Source organism: Schistocerca serialis, chromosome 4 (genome assembly GCF_023864345.2).
Source record: "Schistocerca serialis cubense isolate TAMUIC-IGC-003099 chromosome 4, iqSchSeri2.2, whole genome shotgun sequence".
Lineage (NCBI taxonomy): Eukaryota > Metazoa > Arthropoda > Insecta > Orthoptera > Acrididae > Schistocerca > Schistocerca serialis.
Genome location: NC_064641.1, coordinates 298,862,630 through 298,878,753, shown reverse-complemented (window position 1 = coordinate 298,878,753; position 16,124 = coordinate 298,862,630). Strand labels below are relative to the sequence as shown.

At 40.7% G+C, this 16,124-nt stretch overlaps 1 long non-coding RNA gene and 1 pseudogene across 2 annotated transcripts in view; both read right to left on the bottom strand.

Annotated features, from left to right (window-relative positions):
* LOC126473941 (uncharacterized) overlaps positions 1-16,124 on the bottom strand; it is a 1,011,672-nt gene that overhangs the window by 671,105 nt on the left and 324,443 nt on the right. The window lies entirely within an intron of this gene.
* LOC126476229 (5S ribosomal RNA) lies at positions 8,788-8,905 on the bottom strand (annotated as a pseudogene).

Genomic DNA, 16,124 nt, shown 5'->3' with positions numbered 1-16,124 from the left:
TCAGAATTATCATAAACTAGTGACCTTATGTGGGACTGGTAATACATTTTTTTTTTTTTGGTAGCAATGCATTGCGTTGGGATCGATAATTAATTGCTGAAACATAACACTATTTGCTTTTGACCTATTGCAGCAAATGAGGATAGGTAACGTCATTCGTCATGAGTCAGCTGTAGCAAGATTATGTAACAAGGCAGTACATGTGATCACATTTATAAACGATAGACACAAATGGGTAAAAATATAAAAATGCAAGTACTAGAACAGGTATAATAAGTAACAGGTTTAGTAAGTATCATGAAAAACTTCTCCTGGAAAAAATACAAAATGGATTATTGACCTGAAAGAAGAAACGCACACTATGCTGAAAAGTAGTGAACTTCGAATTAACAGGCAGTGAAGTGTGTATAAAAATGTGTTCCATAGCTGTCCTTTCCAAAACTTTCAGTCATCCTACTATGCAATGTAACACCTGCTGTCAAAGCAAACTGCAACAAATACTTAAATAACTACGTAGCATAAATACATAACTTCAACATTATCCTCATCTGTAAAGAAAAAAACTTCATTATCCATATCATCATAACTTCACCATTATCATCACCTGTAAAGAAAAACTTCATTATTCATAATACCATATCCTTCATCATTATTCATCAGTATTCATTATCATCTGCAAAATAATCACTTCATTACTCATTACATAACTATTCCTTATCTCTAGCATATTTCATCACTAGAACTAAGATGTGTAGTTCTCTCTGACAGCCTGCATCAATCACCTTGTATTCTGAAAGAAAAAATTAGTTAAGACTGCTATTCTGTGATGAGTATAGTATATTCTTGTTAATGCTTGTTAATCCTGATCCATTTACTCTTCCTCATAAAGTTATTGCATCTCCTTTCGTTTATTCCGTAGGTGAAATTCCCATTTATGTTAAATTTATTTCTTAGAATCATCATTCCTTTCTGAAATTGATGAACAAAGATTAATGTCCTGCATTTAAATCATATACCCACTAAATAATGACTGGTTTATGGTGACACAATTAACCATACAGCATAACATGACAGAAAACGTAATATGTTAAAGACGTTGACAGTGTTCAGATGCAAAAATGTACACAGAATAATACAATGCAGCAGCAAAAAAAAAAAAAATGTGAAACAGTCACGATGTTGAGATGTCATAAGGCAAAAAAAAATGTCAAAGTCGACTGGTGTGTGTTATATCTTAACTATTTCATAGTGCATACAAACAAAACTGGAGTACAATCATACGCACAAAAAAAGTGGAAAATGTGCACGGTCTGATGTGTAACGACAAGAAAAGCGACCTGCTAACCTTACCTTGCCGGGCACTTGCCAAGAAAAAATACGATAATCATCAGTAATTAGTCACGTGAAATAATTGCATTAGTAAATGGCATCATAGTGTGTTGAATCATACAGTGGTTTCACTCAATAAACGGTTTAATGTTTGAGATATGGTGATTGCCTTTCGATTTTCTGGTTCTCAAAGTTTCGACGTGTACAACATTGGGGTGAGGGATGCTGCGAATCCGATATGGACCTGCGTATAGAAGTTCAAATTTACTGCACTTACCTTTTAATTTACTGGATAAATAGTGTGTACGTATCAATATCTTCTGTCCAACGTGAAAGTCGCGGCGTGTACAAACCTGTTTTTGCTGTCTTCTCCGGCGCTCTGCGGCACGTTTGATGTTGTTCAGCGCAATTTCAATTATTTCGTGGTGTCGTAATCGACGAGATGTAGGAAATGTTATTAATTCTTTAATTTTGTTAGGTGGTTCAGCATTTTTCAGTATAACAGACGGAGATAGCATAGTGGATTCATTTGGAATGGAATTAATTACATCTTGGAATGAGAGTATGTGTGTATCCATATCAATATGTCTTTTGTGGCAGTATATTCGGCACAGCTTACCAATTTCTTTCATTAATCTTTCACAGGGGTTCGAAGAAGCGTGGTACTTGGATATATAAATCGGAGAAATGTTTCTGGCTCGTAACATGTGTGTCCATATGGTACTACGAAATTGAGATTCATTGTCAGAAATTACTTTCATTACATGCCCTATATGAAATAGAAAATGTTTTACAAATGCTTTCGAAACAGTTTTAGCAGTAGCTTTGCGTAATGGAGTGAAAGTAACAAATTTTGAAGTGAGCTCAACAGCGACAAAAATGTAGCAAAAACCTCTGTTAGTTCTCGGAATCGGACCAAAAATATCTACTGCGGCCATGTGTCTTAATTTAACAGGTATAATGGGATATAATGGAGGAATATGTGAAGTGGTGTCTGATTTAGCTTTCTGGCAAATTTTACAAGACGCTAAAACTCGTCGTATACGTTTTTCCATGTTAGTAAAATAACAGTTCTGTCTCAGTATAAGAAAACATTTTCGTGATCCGTAATGTGCGTAGCTTAAATGAGTGTACCAAATTAATTTGTTGACCAGTTCGTCAGGAATGCATAATAACCAATTGTTGCTGTCAGGATGAGAGCGGCGAAACAGAACGTCATTGCGTACAGTGTAATGGTTTCTAATCGTAACATTTTTTTCTATCTTGCCAAAGGTGTTTAATTTCTTTCCACACATTGTCTTTATTTTGCTCCTTTGCTATGTCCTGTAATGACGATGAAATAAAGTTTTCAAATGCAACCTGCTGAATGTACATGACACTGAAATTTGTTTTGCAGAAGTTGGTTGCTACGTCTTGCTGATTGTTGCCGAGAGAACGCGATAGTGCGTCTGCTATAACATTTTGTGTGCCGGGAATGTGAACAATCGTAAAATTAAATTCTTGCAAATAAAGTTTCCATCTGCTTAACCTGTCGTGAGTGAATTTGGCCGAAAGTAAAAATTGTATCGCTCTGTGGTCTGTGTAAACGGTGGTATGTCTGCCATAAAGAAAGTGCCTAAATCTCGTGAAAGCCCATACAACACATAATGTTTCAAGTTCTGTAACGGAGTAATTTCGCTCAGCAGGTGACAGAATGCGGCTTGCAAATGCGATGTTTTTAATTACTGTAGACCCATCTTCTTCAATTTCCTGGAAAATATGTACGCCTAAAGCGGTATTGGAACTGTCGGTGGCAATAGAAAAATTTCTAGTAAGGTCTGGGTGCGATAAAAGTGGAGCATTCAACAAAGCATGTTTCAGATAACATTCTCGTGAACAAAATTCTGCGTGTCAAAAGTAATGTTTGCGTTACTGTAATATGCAATCTGTGCTGTATCTGGTTAAAATCTATCGTATGTGTCGTTATTTACGGGAGAATGTTGTGGCATATCCACTATACGAACTGTTCTTTTATTTCTTATTGACGTGTTACGCTATGGATGACACCTATTGTCTGTCTCATTCATCATAATATGTTGTTGCTGATGTTGTTGCTGCTCATAAGATCGACTGTTATTAATTGTACGCTGAAAATTGTGCTCGTTATTTTTACGTCTGTCATGATAGTAATTTCTATACGGCGCATTGCGATACGAGTTGAAATAGTGTGTTGTCTGTACGTGGTTATTTCTTTGCTGCCATGCGTTACTATTTGTTGGAGCTGGGACTATACGTGCACGCGGCGAAACATTAAAGTTTGGTTGACCTTGTAGACTGCATTGTTGGTTAGGTATGCTAAGCGGTTGACTTTCATGCTATTGTGGTGAAAAACATCTATTGTTACAAAAATGTGGTTCCGATTGCTCAAAATTTTATACATACTGATGATTACGATTTTATCTGTTATTAAAATTACGGCGGTAGTTGTCATTACGGGAGTGCCTACTGAAAATTGTCACATTCGGTAAAATATTTGTCATATCGGGTTTTCATTACTCGTTTCTTAATACTAGGTAGAGCAATAGTTAAAGAGCAGTTTGGATAGATATAAAGGATAGTAGAAGAGAAGGCAGCAGTGCAGAAAACTAAAGATGAAATAGCACTACTACAGCTCGGGGCCCTATGCTCGCTACGGCACATATTCATTAAAGCGTAATGAATCCCCTGAGGTCAATTACGCACTGCAAATAAATTTTAGCTTTTGCGTTGCAAGCAATGGCGGTAAAAAATCAAAAGCAAATTGTTGTATTCTTGTTAATTCAAGTTTCCTCATTACAGGCAATGCTGTTGTAAATACAAAAATAAATTGTCGCCTCAGGTTCAAAGCTGGCTTCTGCATTACAGGCAATAGCGGTGAATGTACAAAGATAAATTGTCGTATACAATGCAAATCGTGTACCTGTACGCTGTCATTATTAAGTTCTTTACATTTTCTTACTAATGCAAATTGCTTATTATCAACGTTCTCGTCACTGAATTTGAAAACACGTTCAGGTTTGTGTGTGAATCTGTTCGTCTGTCTCATTTCGGATTTCAAGTTGCATAGCTTTTCAGATTTTAAGTCGCGTGGCTTTTCGGATTGTAAGTCGCGTAGTTGCTGTAAATTGCTCACATTATACACGCTGCGTGACTCTGACAAATGCTCGCAACGTGGCGGATTCTGTGACGTATTGGTGACTGAAATAGTTTTTAATTCTGTTACTTGAAAACTTGCGACATTTTGGTTGTTCTGTCGTTCACTTCTATTATTGACTTCCGTATTCGGAGTGTGTGAAACTTCCACTGACTCTAAATTAACTTCGTCGCGAATCTGTACTGCGTTTTTAGGGCATTGTTCAGTGATTGCATTAATTTCGTGTATCTGTGTTTCGTTTGCTGAACATTGTTCGGTGACTGCAATAATCCCGTCTTTATGTGATTCTGTTGTGTCTACACGTGTGCTACTTAATTCTTGTGCAACAGTGCCAACTTCTTCATTACTGTTATTAGCACAAGTCTTAGTATCTACACGTAATTGTACTTTATTGTCCCGACATTGCACGGTAACAGCTGTAATCTGCTCACTAACTTGTTTGTTCTGTTCTTTAAGATCGTCTTGTTTTTCGTTTGTGAGTTCGAAACTTTTATCAATTGTTTCGCTAAGTTGTTTGTAATGGTTGTCGAAACTTTCACTCTGTTGTCCGATCCGTTCAATAAGTTTGTCTAGTTTTTTGTTCTGTTCACTAAATAGTTGTTGTAGCAATCTTGCCATAATTTGTTCAAAGCCAAAGTTAGTGTTTATACTCTCTGTGCTGTTTAGTGGTGGATCTGGAACTTTCTCGCTTACTGTAACCATTTGGTTATTCTGAGATTTAGAAAAAGGTTTGTCAGTCGGATGTACACTGTCAGACATTATTTCGGAATTAAATAAATCCGTCCTACTTTCAGTACACTGTTCATTTTCACTAGACAAATTTGTCTGTACGTTACTTGAATTTTCCAAATCGGGTGTGTTAAGCTCGGCAGCGCTCATTACAATAGAGCGTTCTGCGTCATCAATTGTCGTCCAATTAACAGACGAGACAATTGAGTTCGTTTGTTCATTATCAGGGTAAAAGTCATCACTAGTGGTTGGAATGCACTGATTGTTAGTGAACGCAGGATTGTCATCATTACACTGCGTGTCACATGTCCTATCGGTAAAGTTGTTTGAGTCGGTAATTTCATTCATAATACCTCGCGATACACTATTCACAGTCTTTCGCGGCATTTTAACAGTAGTCACAATTATTCACAAAACAAATAAGCACAATGCAAAAACAACACACAAATACAACAGAGCAAACGAATTGTCGTTGATCTGTGGAAAGAAAGTCACAATATTAGTAAAAGCGTTGCGCCAAATCCTAATTATACTAAGCAAATAAGAGCAGATATCTGACTGTTGTTCAAAAGACTCTCAACGAAATTCGATCCTGGACTGGGTGCCGCCAAGTGTAACCTCCCTACAAAAATTTAAATGAATGACAATATTATTTAAGAATACTAATGGACATTGCGCTAAGCGTAACCTGCCCACAATGAAATGTACTGACAATGGCAACAAAAATGTGAAATTCGCAATCTGACTCAAATATAAATTCCTCACGAAAAATTAAAGTCCATTCAGTGATAAGAAAATTCAATTAAACCGAAATATCGGTCTTTGGCCCTGTGCAAAACAATCAGAATTAAAGTCTTACCTCAGAATAACTGGATGTCAAATTTCTGCTCTTATCTTTCCGCACGGCTTGGAGGAACTGCATTGCAAATGATAATATTCCTTTTTTCTGTGATTTTACTGAAAATTTTCTTTAAAAGAAGTGGAATGAAATGGGAAGTGCAACGAAATCTTTAGTTCCATAAAAAACAAAATTTTTTGAAAAAATGCTTTTGAAATAAAAATTATTATTGGGGGATTTGTTGGAGATTAATTACAATAAATAAATTTTACATTATCTAATGATTATATTAATTAACAGTATACCTCATTCAGCATCTTGACCAGTGTTGTCGCCAGACCACATCACGCAACCCCACTGGGCTGCCACCACTGACCGACCGCTCTGCATGACGACTATTAGCGTACTGCACGCGACGACTACTGACAGAGTACTGCTCTCAACTAGACAGAGCTACAGACTCGCAACGACTCACAGACAGACCGAGAACCGCTCGCAACACTCGCGCGGTCAAGCGCACACTCTCCGGTCACAGATGCTACAACGCCTCGCCATCGCTGCTATGTTACATACGTGTTTCAGTGCATTCGTGCCAAAATAAGTCTGCTAATAGGGGATGGTAGCTTATATTGTATGGCTCCTAATTAGTAAGACTGCTATAAAAGTCGTACGTCTAGTATTACAAGATATTTACTGAGGTCAGCGTGAAATAAGTGCTTCTTGGAGCTGTATTGTTACCTAAGAGCTCTGTGTGTTTAGGAACAAATTGTTTGAAGACAGCGTTGATTTTCGGTACGGATAGAAGCTGCAGTAATGAACCGAAATTTGTGCCAAGGCCGGGACTTTGATTCAGGTCTCGTGTTTCGGAGGCAGATGTACGTACTATCCACTATACCACCCTGGCACTGTGGCAAACATAGCTGCACCGACCACCCTAGTTCAATGCCCTCCCTAACACAAACTTCAATTCACACCTCAGCCCATCTTGATTTTCCCCTTCTTAAATCGTCAGTAATGCCGGGCCTCTCCAATACTGGAATAAAAACCCAGCTTTGTAGGTAATTTGGAAATCCTGCCTGCATCTCAGGCGTAGGTGATTTATTGATCTGATGTAATTACATTTTCCTGGAGACATAATGAGTCTCAGCTTTGTCTTCGATGTGGACAGAAGCCGATATAATGAATTAAAATCAAGATGGGCTTGATTGTGAATTGACCTTTTTGTTAGAGATGGCAAACGACTAGGGTGATCAGTGCAAGTGTGTTTATTACAATGCCAGGATGGTGAAGTGAATAACACATCTGCCTAGTAAACAGGAGACCTGAGTTCAAGTCCTGGCTTTGGCACAAACTTTAATTCCTTACCTCAGCTTCCATTCTTATCGGAGATAAATTTGAGACTCAATTTGCGCCCAGAAAAACGTAACTACGTAGGCATTGATTTTCTTGTAGTTTTCATCTAACTTTTTGTGTACTTGGCGGAAAGAATTACTGTTATAACCTAACAGGCAACGTCATTTTCTATTTAGAAGTGAATACACACTGAAATAATCTGTATTAGTTGTGGTTCGTTAGTAATAAATAAACTGACAAACATAAAATGGCGACGTTGCCTATAATGTACCGCTGTAAGTTTCCGATACTGTAGCGCTACAATTTGAGAAACTTGTTGGAATAGTGAGCTTTAAAAATGCGTTTGGCTTTATTAGTACAACATAATTTTTAGAAATGATGTGATGAATTTTCTAAAATCTTCTTTAACCTAAGCTAGTATTTTAAAAATTATTTTGTATTATATCACGGCAACAGAAGGGCGTTATGGAAAGTGGTGCACAGATGATCTGCATTTAGCTGTAACAATATATCTAAATGGGGATAATGAATTAAATGAAAGTGCTTGCATGTCAAATGCGTCTAATCAATAGTTAAGGGCCATGCGGAAAATGCAAACCGGCATACACAAATTTTTTGGTCGCAGTTAAGTGTTTCGCAACGAATTGGACGAGTATATTCTTACAAGTGAAGAGATGATGTCCGGTTTAATCATGACTACGCGCAAGAAAACTTGCGTTCGATATTGCAGAAGCAAATTGACTGCTCCATAATATCAATATAGAAAAATCCATGGTAATGTGAGGCAACAGATGAAAGCTCAAGGGGAAGAAATCTAGAACTACAGTTCCACCCGCCAAAGGAAGCGTTTTGCACATCTAAGGTGAAACCAACCCAGAAACACATTCGTAAAAAAGAGAAATGGTACATTGAGATGTCCGAAGAAGATCGGATAAAAGGAATGATCAGATATATGAAATGCAAAATGTGGATCCATACAGAGTGTGCAAGATAGGAAAGGAGGGAACAAGTTACACTGCTATGTCTGCCCAACAGTGAAATAAGAATTAAAATGTGGAACATTTCCTTAAACTAGTACTTCAGGGTCCTAGTCGATACGGTAGGACAATTTATGCAGCCACTGACAGAATTTAGGAAGCCAAAATCCTAATTTTTATCTCCGTCCGAACAGGCCTTGGAAGGCCCAACGGGACCGATCGGCCACCATGTCATCCTCAGCCCACAGGCGTCACTAGATGTGGATATGGAGGGGCATGTGGTCAACACACCGCTCTCCCAGACGTATGTCAGTTTACGAGACCGGAGCCGCAACTTCTCAATCAAGTAGCCCCTCAGTTCACTTCACAAGGGCTGAGTGCACCTCTCTTGCCAACAGCGTTCGGCAGACCGGATGGTCACCCATCCACGTGCTAGCCTAGCCCGACAGCGCTTAACTTCGGTGATCTGACGGGAACCAGTGTTACCACTGCGGCAAGGCCGTTGGCCAATTTGTATCGCTTGCAGGTATTTAGAAAATGAAGTGCAGCGTGTTTATTTTTCTCAGAGTGTACTTTCTTTAAATCACATACCAAGAACAAAATGCTGCAACAGAGGATTCCATTGTTTAAACAATTTTGTAACTTACTGTTTAGCCTATGATAAATCAAATCTCGAAATTGGTACAATTTAGGCTACTATCCCATATGTAACATAGGTCGTAATTTGTGTAAGAAATTTCTGGGGAAGTGCATCTGGAGCAAAGCATTGTACGGAAGTGCATTATGGACTGTGGGAAGCCAAAAAGTAAAGAACTGAAGCGTTTGAGATGTATGCTATACGTTAGTTGGAGCTAGACGGATCCGACATTCCCTTTCGGAAATTGTTAGAGAATTCAGTATTCCGAGATCCAGAGCATCAAGAGTGTGCCGAGAATACCAGACTTCAGACAATATCTCTCACCACGGACAAAGCAGTGGCCAACGGCCACTCATTTAACGACCGAGAGCAGCGGCGTTTGCGTAGAGTTGTCAATGCTACCAGCAAACATCACTGCGTGATATAACGACAGAAATCAGTGTGGGACGTACACGACGAACGTATCCGTAGAACAGTGCCGTGAAATTTACCGGTAATGAGCTATAGCAGCAGACGACCTACGCGAATGCATTTGCTAACAGCACAACGTCGTCTGAAGTGCCTCTCCTGGGTTCGGGACCATATCGGTTGGACGACTGGAAAACCTTGGCTCGGTCAGATAAGTCCCGATTTCAGTTGATAAGAGCCGATGACAGGGTTCGAGTATTGCGCAAACCCCACAAAGCCAAGGACTCAAGTTGTCAACAAGGCACTTTGGAAGCTGGTGGTGGCTCCATAATGGTGTGGGCTGTGTTTGCATGGAATCGACTGGGTCCTCGGTTATGTTCGGCTACTTGAACACCATTCATGGACTTCATGTTCCCAAATAACGGTGTCATTTCACCGTGTCACGATTGTTTGCAGTTGGTCTGAAGAACATTCCGGACAGTTTAAGTGAATGATCGGGCCACGCAGATTGTCCGACATGAATCCCATCGAATCGAGTATTTATGGGACATAATCGAGAGGTCAGTTCGTACACAGAATCCTGCACCGGCAACAGTTTCGTCATTATGGACGGTTACAGAGGCAGCACGGCTCAATATTTCTGCAGGGGCCTTCAAACGACTTGTTGAGTCCATGCTACGTCGAGTTGCTGCACTACGCTGGGCAAAACGTTGTCCGACACCGTATTAGGAGGTATCCGACGATACTTTCTCTCTCTCTCTCTCTCTCTCTCTCTGCTATTAATGATACTTGACAAGGATTCTGAACTAATCAACAGTACTCAAGAAACAGTCGACCGGTTGATTTGCAAGCCGTTTATTTCGTGGATGGATTAAGTTTCCTTACGATTATGCCAATGAACTTTCCTTACGATTATGTTAATGAACTTCAGTCTTACATCCTTTTTTACTACTAATCGTTTTATGTGATCGTTCCACTTCAGGTCGCACCAGATGGTTACTCTAAGGTATTTTTCGGTGGTCCCTAATTGGTGTGATTTGTCGCCAATAGTATAATGGAACAATAGCGTGTCTCTTCGCCTATTTATGGACAATAAGTTATATTTATTTACGTTCCACGGTCAACTGCTCGTCCCTGCACCAATCGTCCATCTCCTGCAGGTCTTCTTGAATTTCGCTCCACTTGGCTGGCGTTGCAATACCATCGTTCGCGAACAGTCTTACGGAGGCTTCAAAGTTAAGGTCTAGATCAACCTTACTTTTTTTTTTTTTTTTTTTTTACCTACAGCCCACTTTTGTACGTCTGTTAGCCGTTCAATTTTCTAACGCACACCGGTGCCACAGTTATCGTTGTTTATAAAGTAGACAAGTAACTTTATAAAATTTATAAAGCAGAATTATAGCAAGTTAAAACACATAACAATAATTACATACGAAATACTTTATGTCAAAATTTTATGAAAACTTAATGAATATTTTTTAAACCCCTACCGCGTACCGCCCACCATGAAAGCCGGAACGCGCAGTAGTGGGCGGTAGGGACCAGGTTAACGATAACTGCCCTAGATCATAATGGAGATTGTAAATATACACATCATAAAAATTTTTGCATAACCCAGTTCCTAGAACTACTGACGACAGACGTTGACTGTGGATATTGTACCACAGACACAGTCCCTTTGACTGTTCAGAGGTGTCACTAAACCCACCCAAAGATGTAAACAACCATGCATGAGCAGCATCTATTACACGGAGGGGATCCGACAGCCGATCAGTTCCAGTAATTCCACCAGGAAGAAGGTGCACGGCTCGTGTTGTCTGTAGTTCAAACATGCCTAGACGGTCATTACCGCAATTTGATCGCGTCCGCATTGTCACTTTGTGCCAGGAGGTCTCTCAACAAGGGAAATGTCCAGGTGTCTCGGAGTGAACCATAGCGATGTTGTTCGGACATGGAGGAGATACAGAGAGACAGGAACTGTCGATTACATGCCTCACTCAGGTCGCCCAAGGGCTACTACTGCAGTGCATGACCGCTACCTACGGACTGTGGCTCAGAGGAACCCTGACAGCAACGCCACCATGTTGAATAATGTTTTTCGTGCAGCCACTGGACGTCGTGTTACGACTAAAACTGTGCGCATGATGCGCAACTTCACTCCCCACGTCCATGGCAAGGTCCATCTTTGCAACCACGAGCAGCGCGGTACAGATGAGCCCAACAACATGCCAAATGGATAACTCATGTTTGGCATCACGTTCTCTTTACCGATGAGTGTCGCATATACCTTCAAGCAGACAATCGTCGGAGACGTGTTTGGAGGCAACCCGTTCAGGGTGAACGCCTTAGACAAACTGTCCAGCGAGTGCAGCAAGTTGGAGATTCCCTGTTGCTTTCGGGTGGCATTATGTGGGGCGGACGTACGCCGCTGGTGGTCATGGAAGGCGCCGTAACTGGTGTACGATACGTGAATGCCATCCTTCGACCAATAGTGCAACAATATCGGCAGCGTATTGGCGAGGCATTCGTCTTCATGGACGACAATTCGCGCCCCCATCCTGCACATCTTGAGAATGACTTCCTTCAGGATAACGACATCGCTCGACTAAAGTGGCCAGCATGTTCTCCAGACATGAACCCTATCGAACATGACTTGGATAGATTGAAAAGGGCTGTTTATGGACGACGTGACCCACCAACCACTCTAGACCACTCTAGAGGGATCTACGCCGAATAGTCGTTAAAGAATGGGACAATCTGGACCAACAGTGCCTTGACGAACCTGAGGATAGTATGCCACGACAAATACAGGCACGCATCAATGCAAGACGACGTGCTACTGGGTATTAGAGGTACCGGTGTGTACAGCAATCTGGACCACCACCTCTGAAGGTCTCGCTGTATGGTGGTACAACATGCAATGTGTGGTTTTCATGAGCAATAAAAATGGCGGAAATGATGTTTATGTTGATCTCTATTCCAATTTTCTGTACAGGTTCCGGGACTCTCGGAACGGAGGTCATGCAAAACCTTTTTTGATGTGTGTAGTAGCGGCTATTTAACACTGCCTTGAGGCACACTCGAAATTACCTTTACATTTGTCGACGTCGTTTCCTTAAGAACGACGTGTTGAGTTCTATCAGCGAGGAAACGCTATATGCTATCACAAATCTGCGCCGATAGTCGGTAAGCGCTTATTTTGTTCGCTAAACGACAGTGAGGAACTGTATCGGAGGCCTAATGGAAGCAAAAGAACATGGCGTCAACGCGAGCGCCTTTGCGAACGACACTCTGCAACTCGCGGAAAAAAGAGCGGGCTAAGTTTTGCAAGACCTCTGTCTGCGTAATCCGTATCGATTTTTACACAGATTTTCGTTCTCCAAAAACATCATAATGCATGAGCATAAAAACATGTTCTGCAATTCTACAACAGATTGACGTCACCGACATAGGCATAGAATTATACGCATCTGTTCGACTACCTTTTTTTAAAACAGGAATGACTTGCAATTTCTCGAATCGCTAGGTACACTTGGAAGTTCCAATGGCCTACGACAAACTGCTGCTAGAAGGGGAGCAGGTTCTCCCGCATAATCTCTGTAGAGCCACACAGACATCTCATGCGACCACGTTGCCTTCTGCTGTTAAACAGTTTCAGTTGATTTTCTATTCGGTGATTGCTTATCTCAGTATCTGACATTTCGCCATTCGTGCTATGAATGAAAGGAGGAAGCGTCCTACTGTATCGCGCGGTGACACAATTTCTGAAGACCGAATGCAGTATTCCGGCCTGTGGAGTACATGGCAGCCGCGGTTCGTGAGATCAGGAGCCAACAGTGGTCGGACGTGCGATTAGGAAACTGTCAGTGGGCCGGTCGTTACCCGCCTACTGACATTTCAGATAATGACGGGAGGCATTACCTCATTACAATAACGAGGTGCTAGTGCAGCAGGCCCGCACTGGTCCACAGCTTGTATAAACAACCGCCCATATGGCGCCGATACGTATGAGGTGTACACCCCCGTGAAGAGGTTCTGTAATAGTATTCGTTGTTGCAGCTTTCTTTGCTACTTCAACTGTAGTATAACGTCCATCAGATACTGTCGTTTTTAGTCTGACATTAACTAATGGCAGCTATATTACTGTTGTTAAAGTACGCACTTTCACTGATGAAAAACTAACTGGGCATGTGGCTACGCTGAACGAATAGCACTTCCGCCGCCTGGGTAACTGGAATGGTTCCTCGTAGCTGCCATTCTCTCGAGGGACACACAACTGCATACCACCCAAGGTTGTTGATGAAAAACTAATTGGGCATGTGGCTACGCTGAACGAATTCGTAGGAAGGACGGAAAAAAGGGACATTTGCGCTTAACGTTCAAATGGCTCTGAGCACTATGGGACTTAACATCTATGGTCATCAGTCCCCTAGAACTTAGAACTACTTAAACCTAACTAACCTAAGGACATCACACAACACCCAGTCATCACGAGGCAGAGAAAATCCCTGACCCCGCCGGGAATCGAACCCGGAAACCCGGGCGTGGGAAGCGAGAACGCTACCGCACGACCACGAGCTGCGGGCGCTTAACGTTCCGTCGACGACGAATTCATTAGAGACGGAGGACAAAATGGGAATACGCTTAGGGTAAGGACAGAAGATACACTCTTTAAAATTTAGGGATTGAACGTTCTCATGTCATTTAAACACATCTCGCGTTCTCACTACATAAGAGACATTCTGGCTTATACGGAGGGCAAACGACAATCTTTCTTCTCCCGCACTATTTGAGAAAATGACAGGAGGCAGAAAAACACGGCTGATGCACTGCCTACCGTCCCTTTCTTGTCTTGTGTGTGGTGGAGGGTACTTTGTTTACCAGTATCATTTCCCTAGAAGCTAGAGACTTTACAACGTAGCTCAGAACTGGGAGACAACGCAACATTCATTTATTTCTTGTCTGGGGTGTGCCGGATAGTGCTTTGTTTACCACTATCATTTCCCGATAAGTTACAGAATGGAAACTTTAACGTATCTCAGAATTCGATGACAATGCAATATTAACCGACTCTCGTGTCTGGTGTATGGCGGAGGTTACTTTGTGTACCACTGCTACTTCTTCCCTTTTTTTGTTCCACTTGCGAATGTTTCGTGGTAAGAACGGTTGTTGTTAAGTCCTCCTGTGAACTCTGAATCTCTCTCATTTTTATCTTCAGTACCTTTTCGTGAGATAACAGTAGGTGGAAGCAATGTATTGGTTCTCTCAGGCGACAAGAAACTGAAATAATCATGAAATTTACGCACGTTTCTACTGTAATCTCATCAAAACGTTTGAAAACGATTGAAAAATTTGACACACAAAGACTGAAAAGCAAAACATTATTATTTAAATAAAAACTTGTTAAGATAACACGTTTTTAAAAATGACTAAAAAGTTTAAAATAACCCCATACAGTCAATCCTGAAAATATGTGTTTTTGAATTTTTAATAGCTATGAAAATACTTGCACGATTCTGAAACAAAAAAATGAGGCGCATGCAGTACATAACTAATGCTTTAATAGTTTTGGTGGCTAATAAAAATTCACATCCACAAATTTTCAGGACTATCCCTATGGGGTTAGAGATCTGTATGGGGCTAGGAGAAATTATTTTATACTTTTTAGTCCGTCTTAAAAATGTCTGATGTTGTTCCTAGTTAGGCTTGCGTGCCAAGACTCCAACGTGTTTTATTTGAATTTTCTCTTGAACATAACTGCTCTAAATACTGATCATTGCTTTCTCGCAATGTAAATTTCTCAAAATTTCGTTCTGATAAAGACACCCTTAATAGACGTCGAAACCTAGATCAATATACCAAACAATTATTTGCAACCGGTTGGCTGTAGAGTTTCTGTTTGAAAATTATATACGGTTGCTGATGAAACAGCCATGTTTAAACTGTAATTATTTTCGTTATTGTGATGGTAAACATGTCTGAAAAGTATTTGCACAGTGTTAGCCGAATCGGATATTTAGTCTGGTGTCAACTATCAAAAAGGTTACACGTCTTTTGGTAGCATCGGTGATAATTTGTTTTGTATAAAAGCGGATCAGACAATTTTGTTTTAATTCCTACTATAAGAACAGAATAAATTGACACAAAGATTCAGATTTGTTACATAATGCCTTTTGTGAGCTTGCTATGAGTAAAACAAGGGTTTATGAATGGTGCAAGCGTTCCGAAGAAGGCCGAAAAATCTTGAAAATGACGAGCGCCCTGGATGTCCCAGTCAGGTCGTGGAAAAAGTGACGCAAATGACTATGAACGATCGCCGAATCAAAATCAGACAAGACGCTCATGATGATGCCGTATCAACCGGTTCATGCCACGAAAGTTTTCGGATGTTTTGAACACGAAACGTCCGATGGAAAGCGTTCGGATTTGTCGCGAAACAATTCATGAGTTTTTCACCATAATAATGCACCTGCTCAAACTTAGTTGTTTGTTGGCGAATTTTTGGCAGGTAGACGGCGTCTGGCGCAAAGACCCAGAAAAATGAATCACATACCGTTGACATCAGGTGACAGTGGGTGTCAATGGTACAACGCGGGATCCGTAAGCCGTTTTGCTATCCTTTCGAAGAAAATCACGTCGCGCATTTGCAATCAGCGCTTAATTTCTACAAGTTTACGTGTC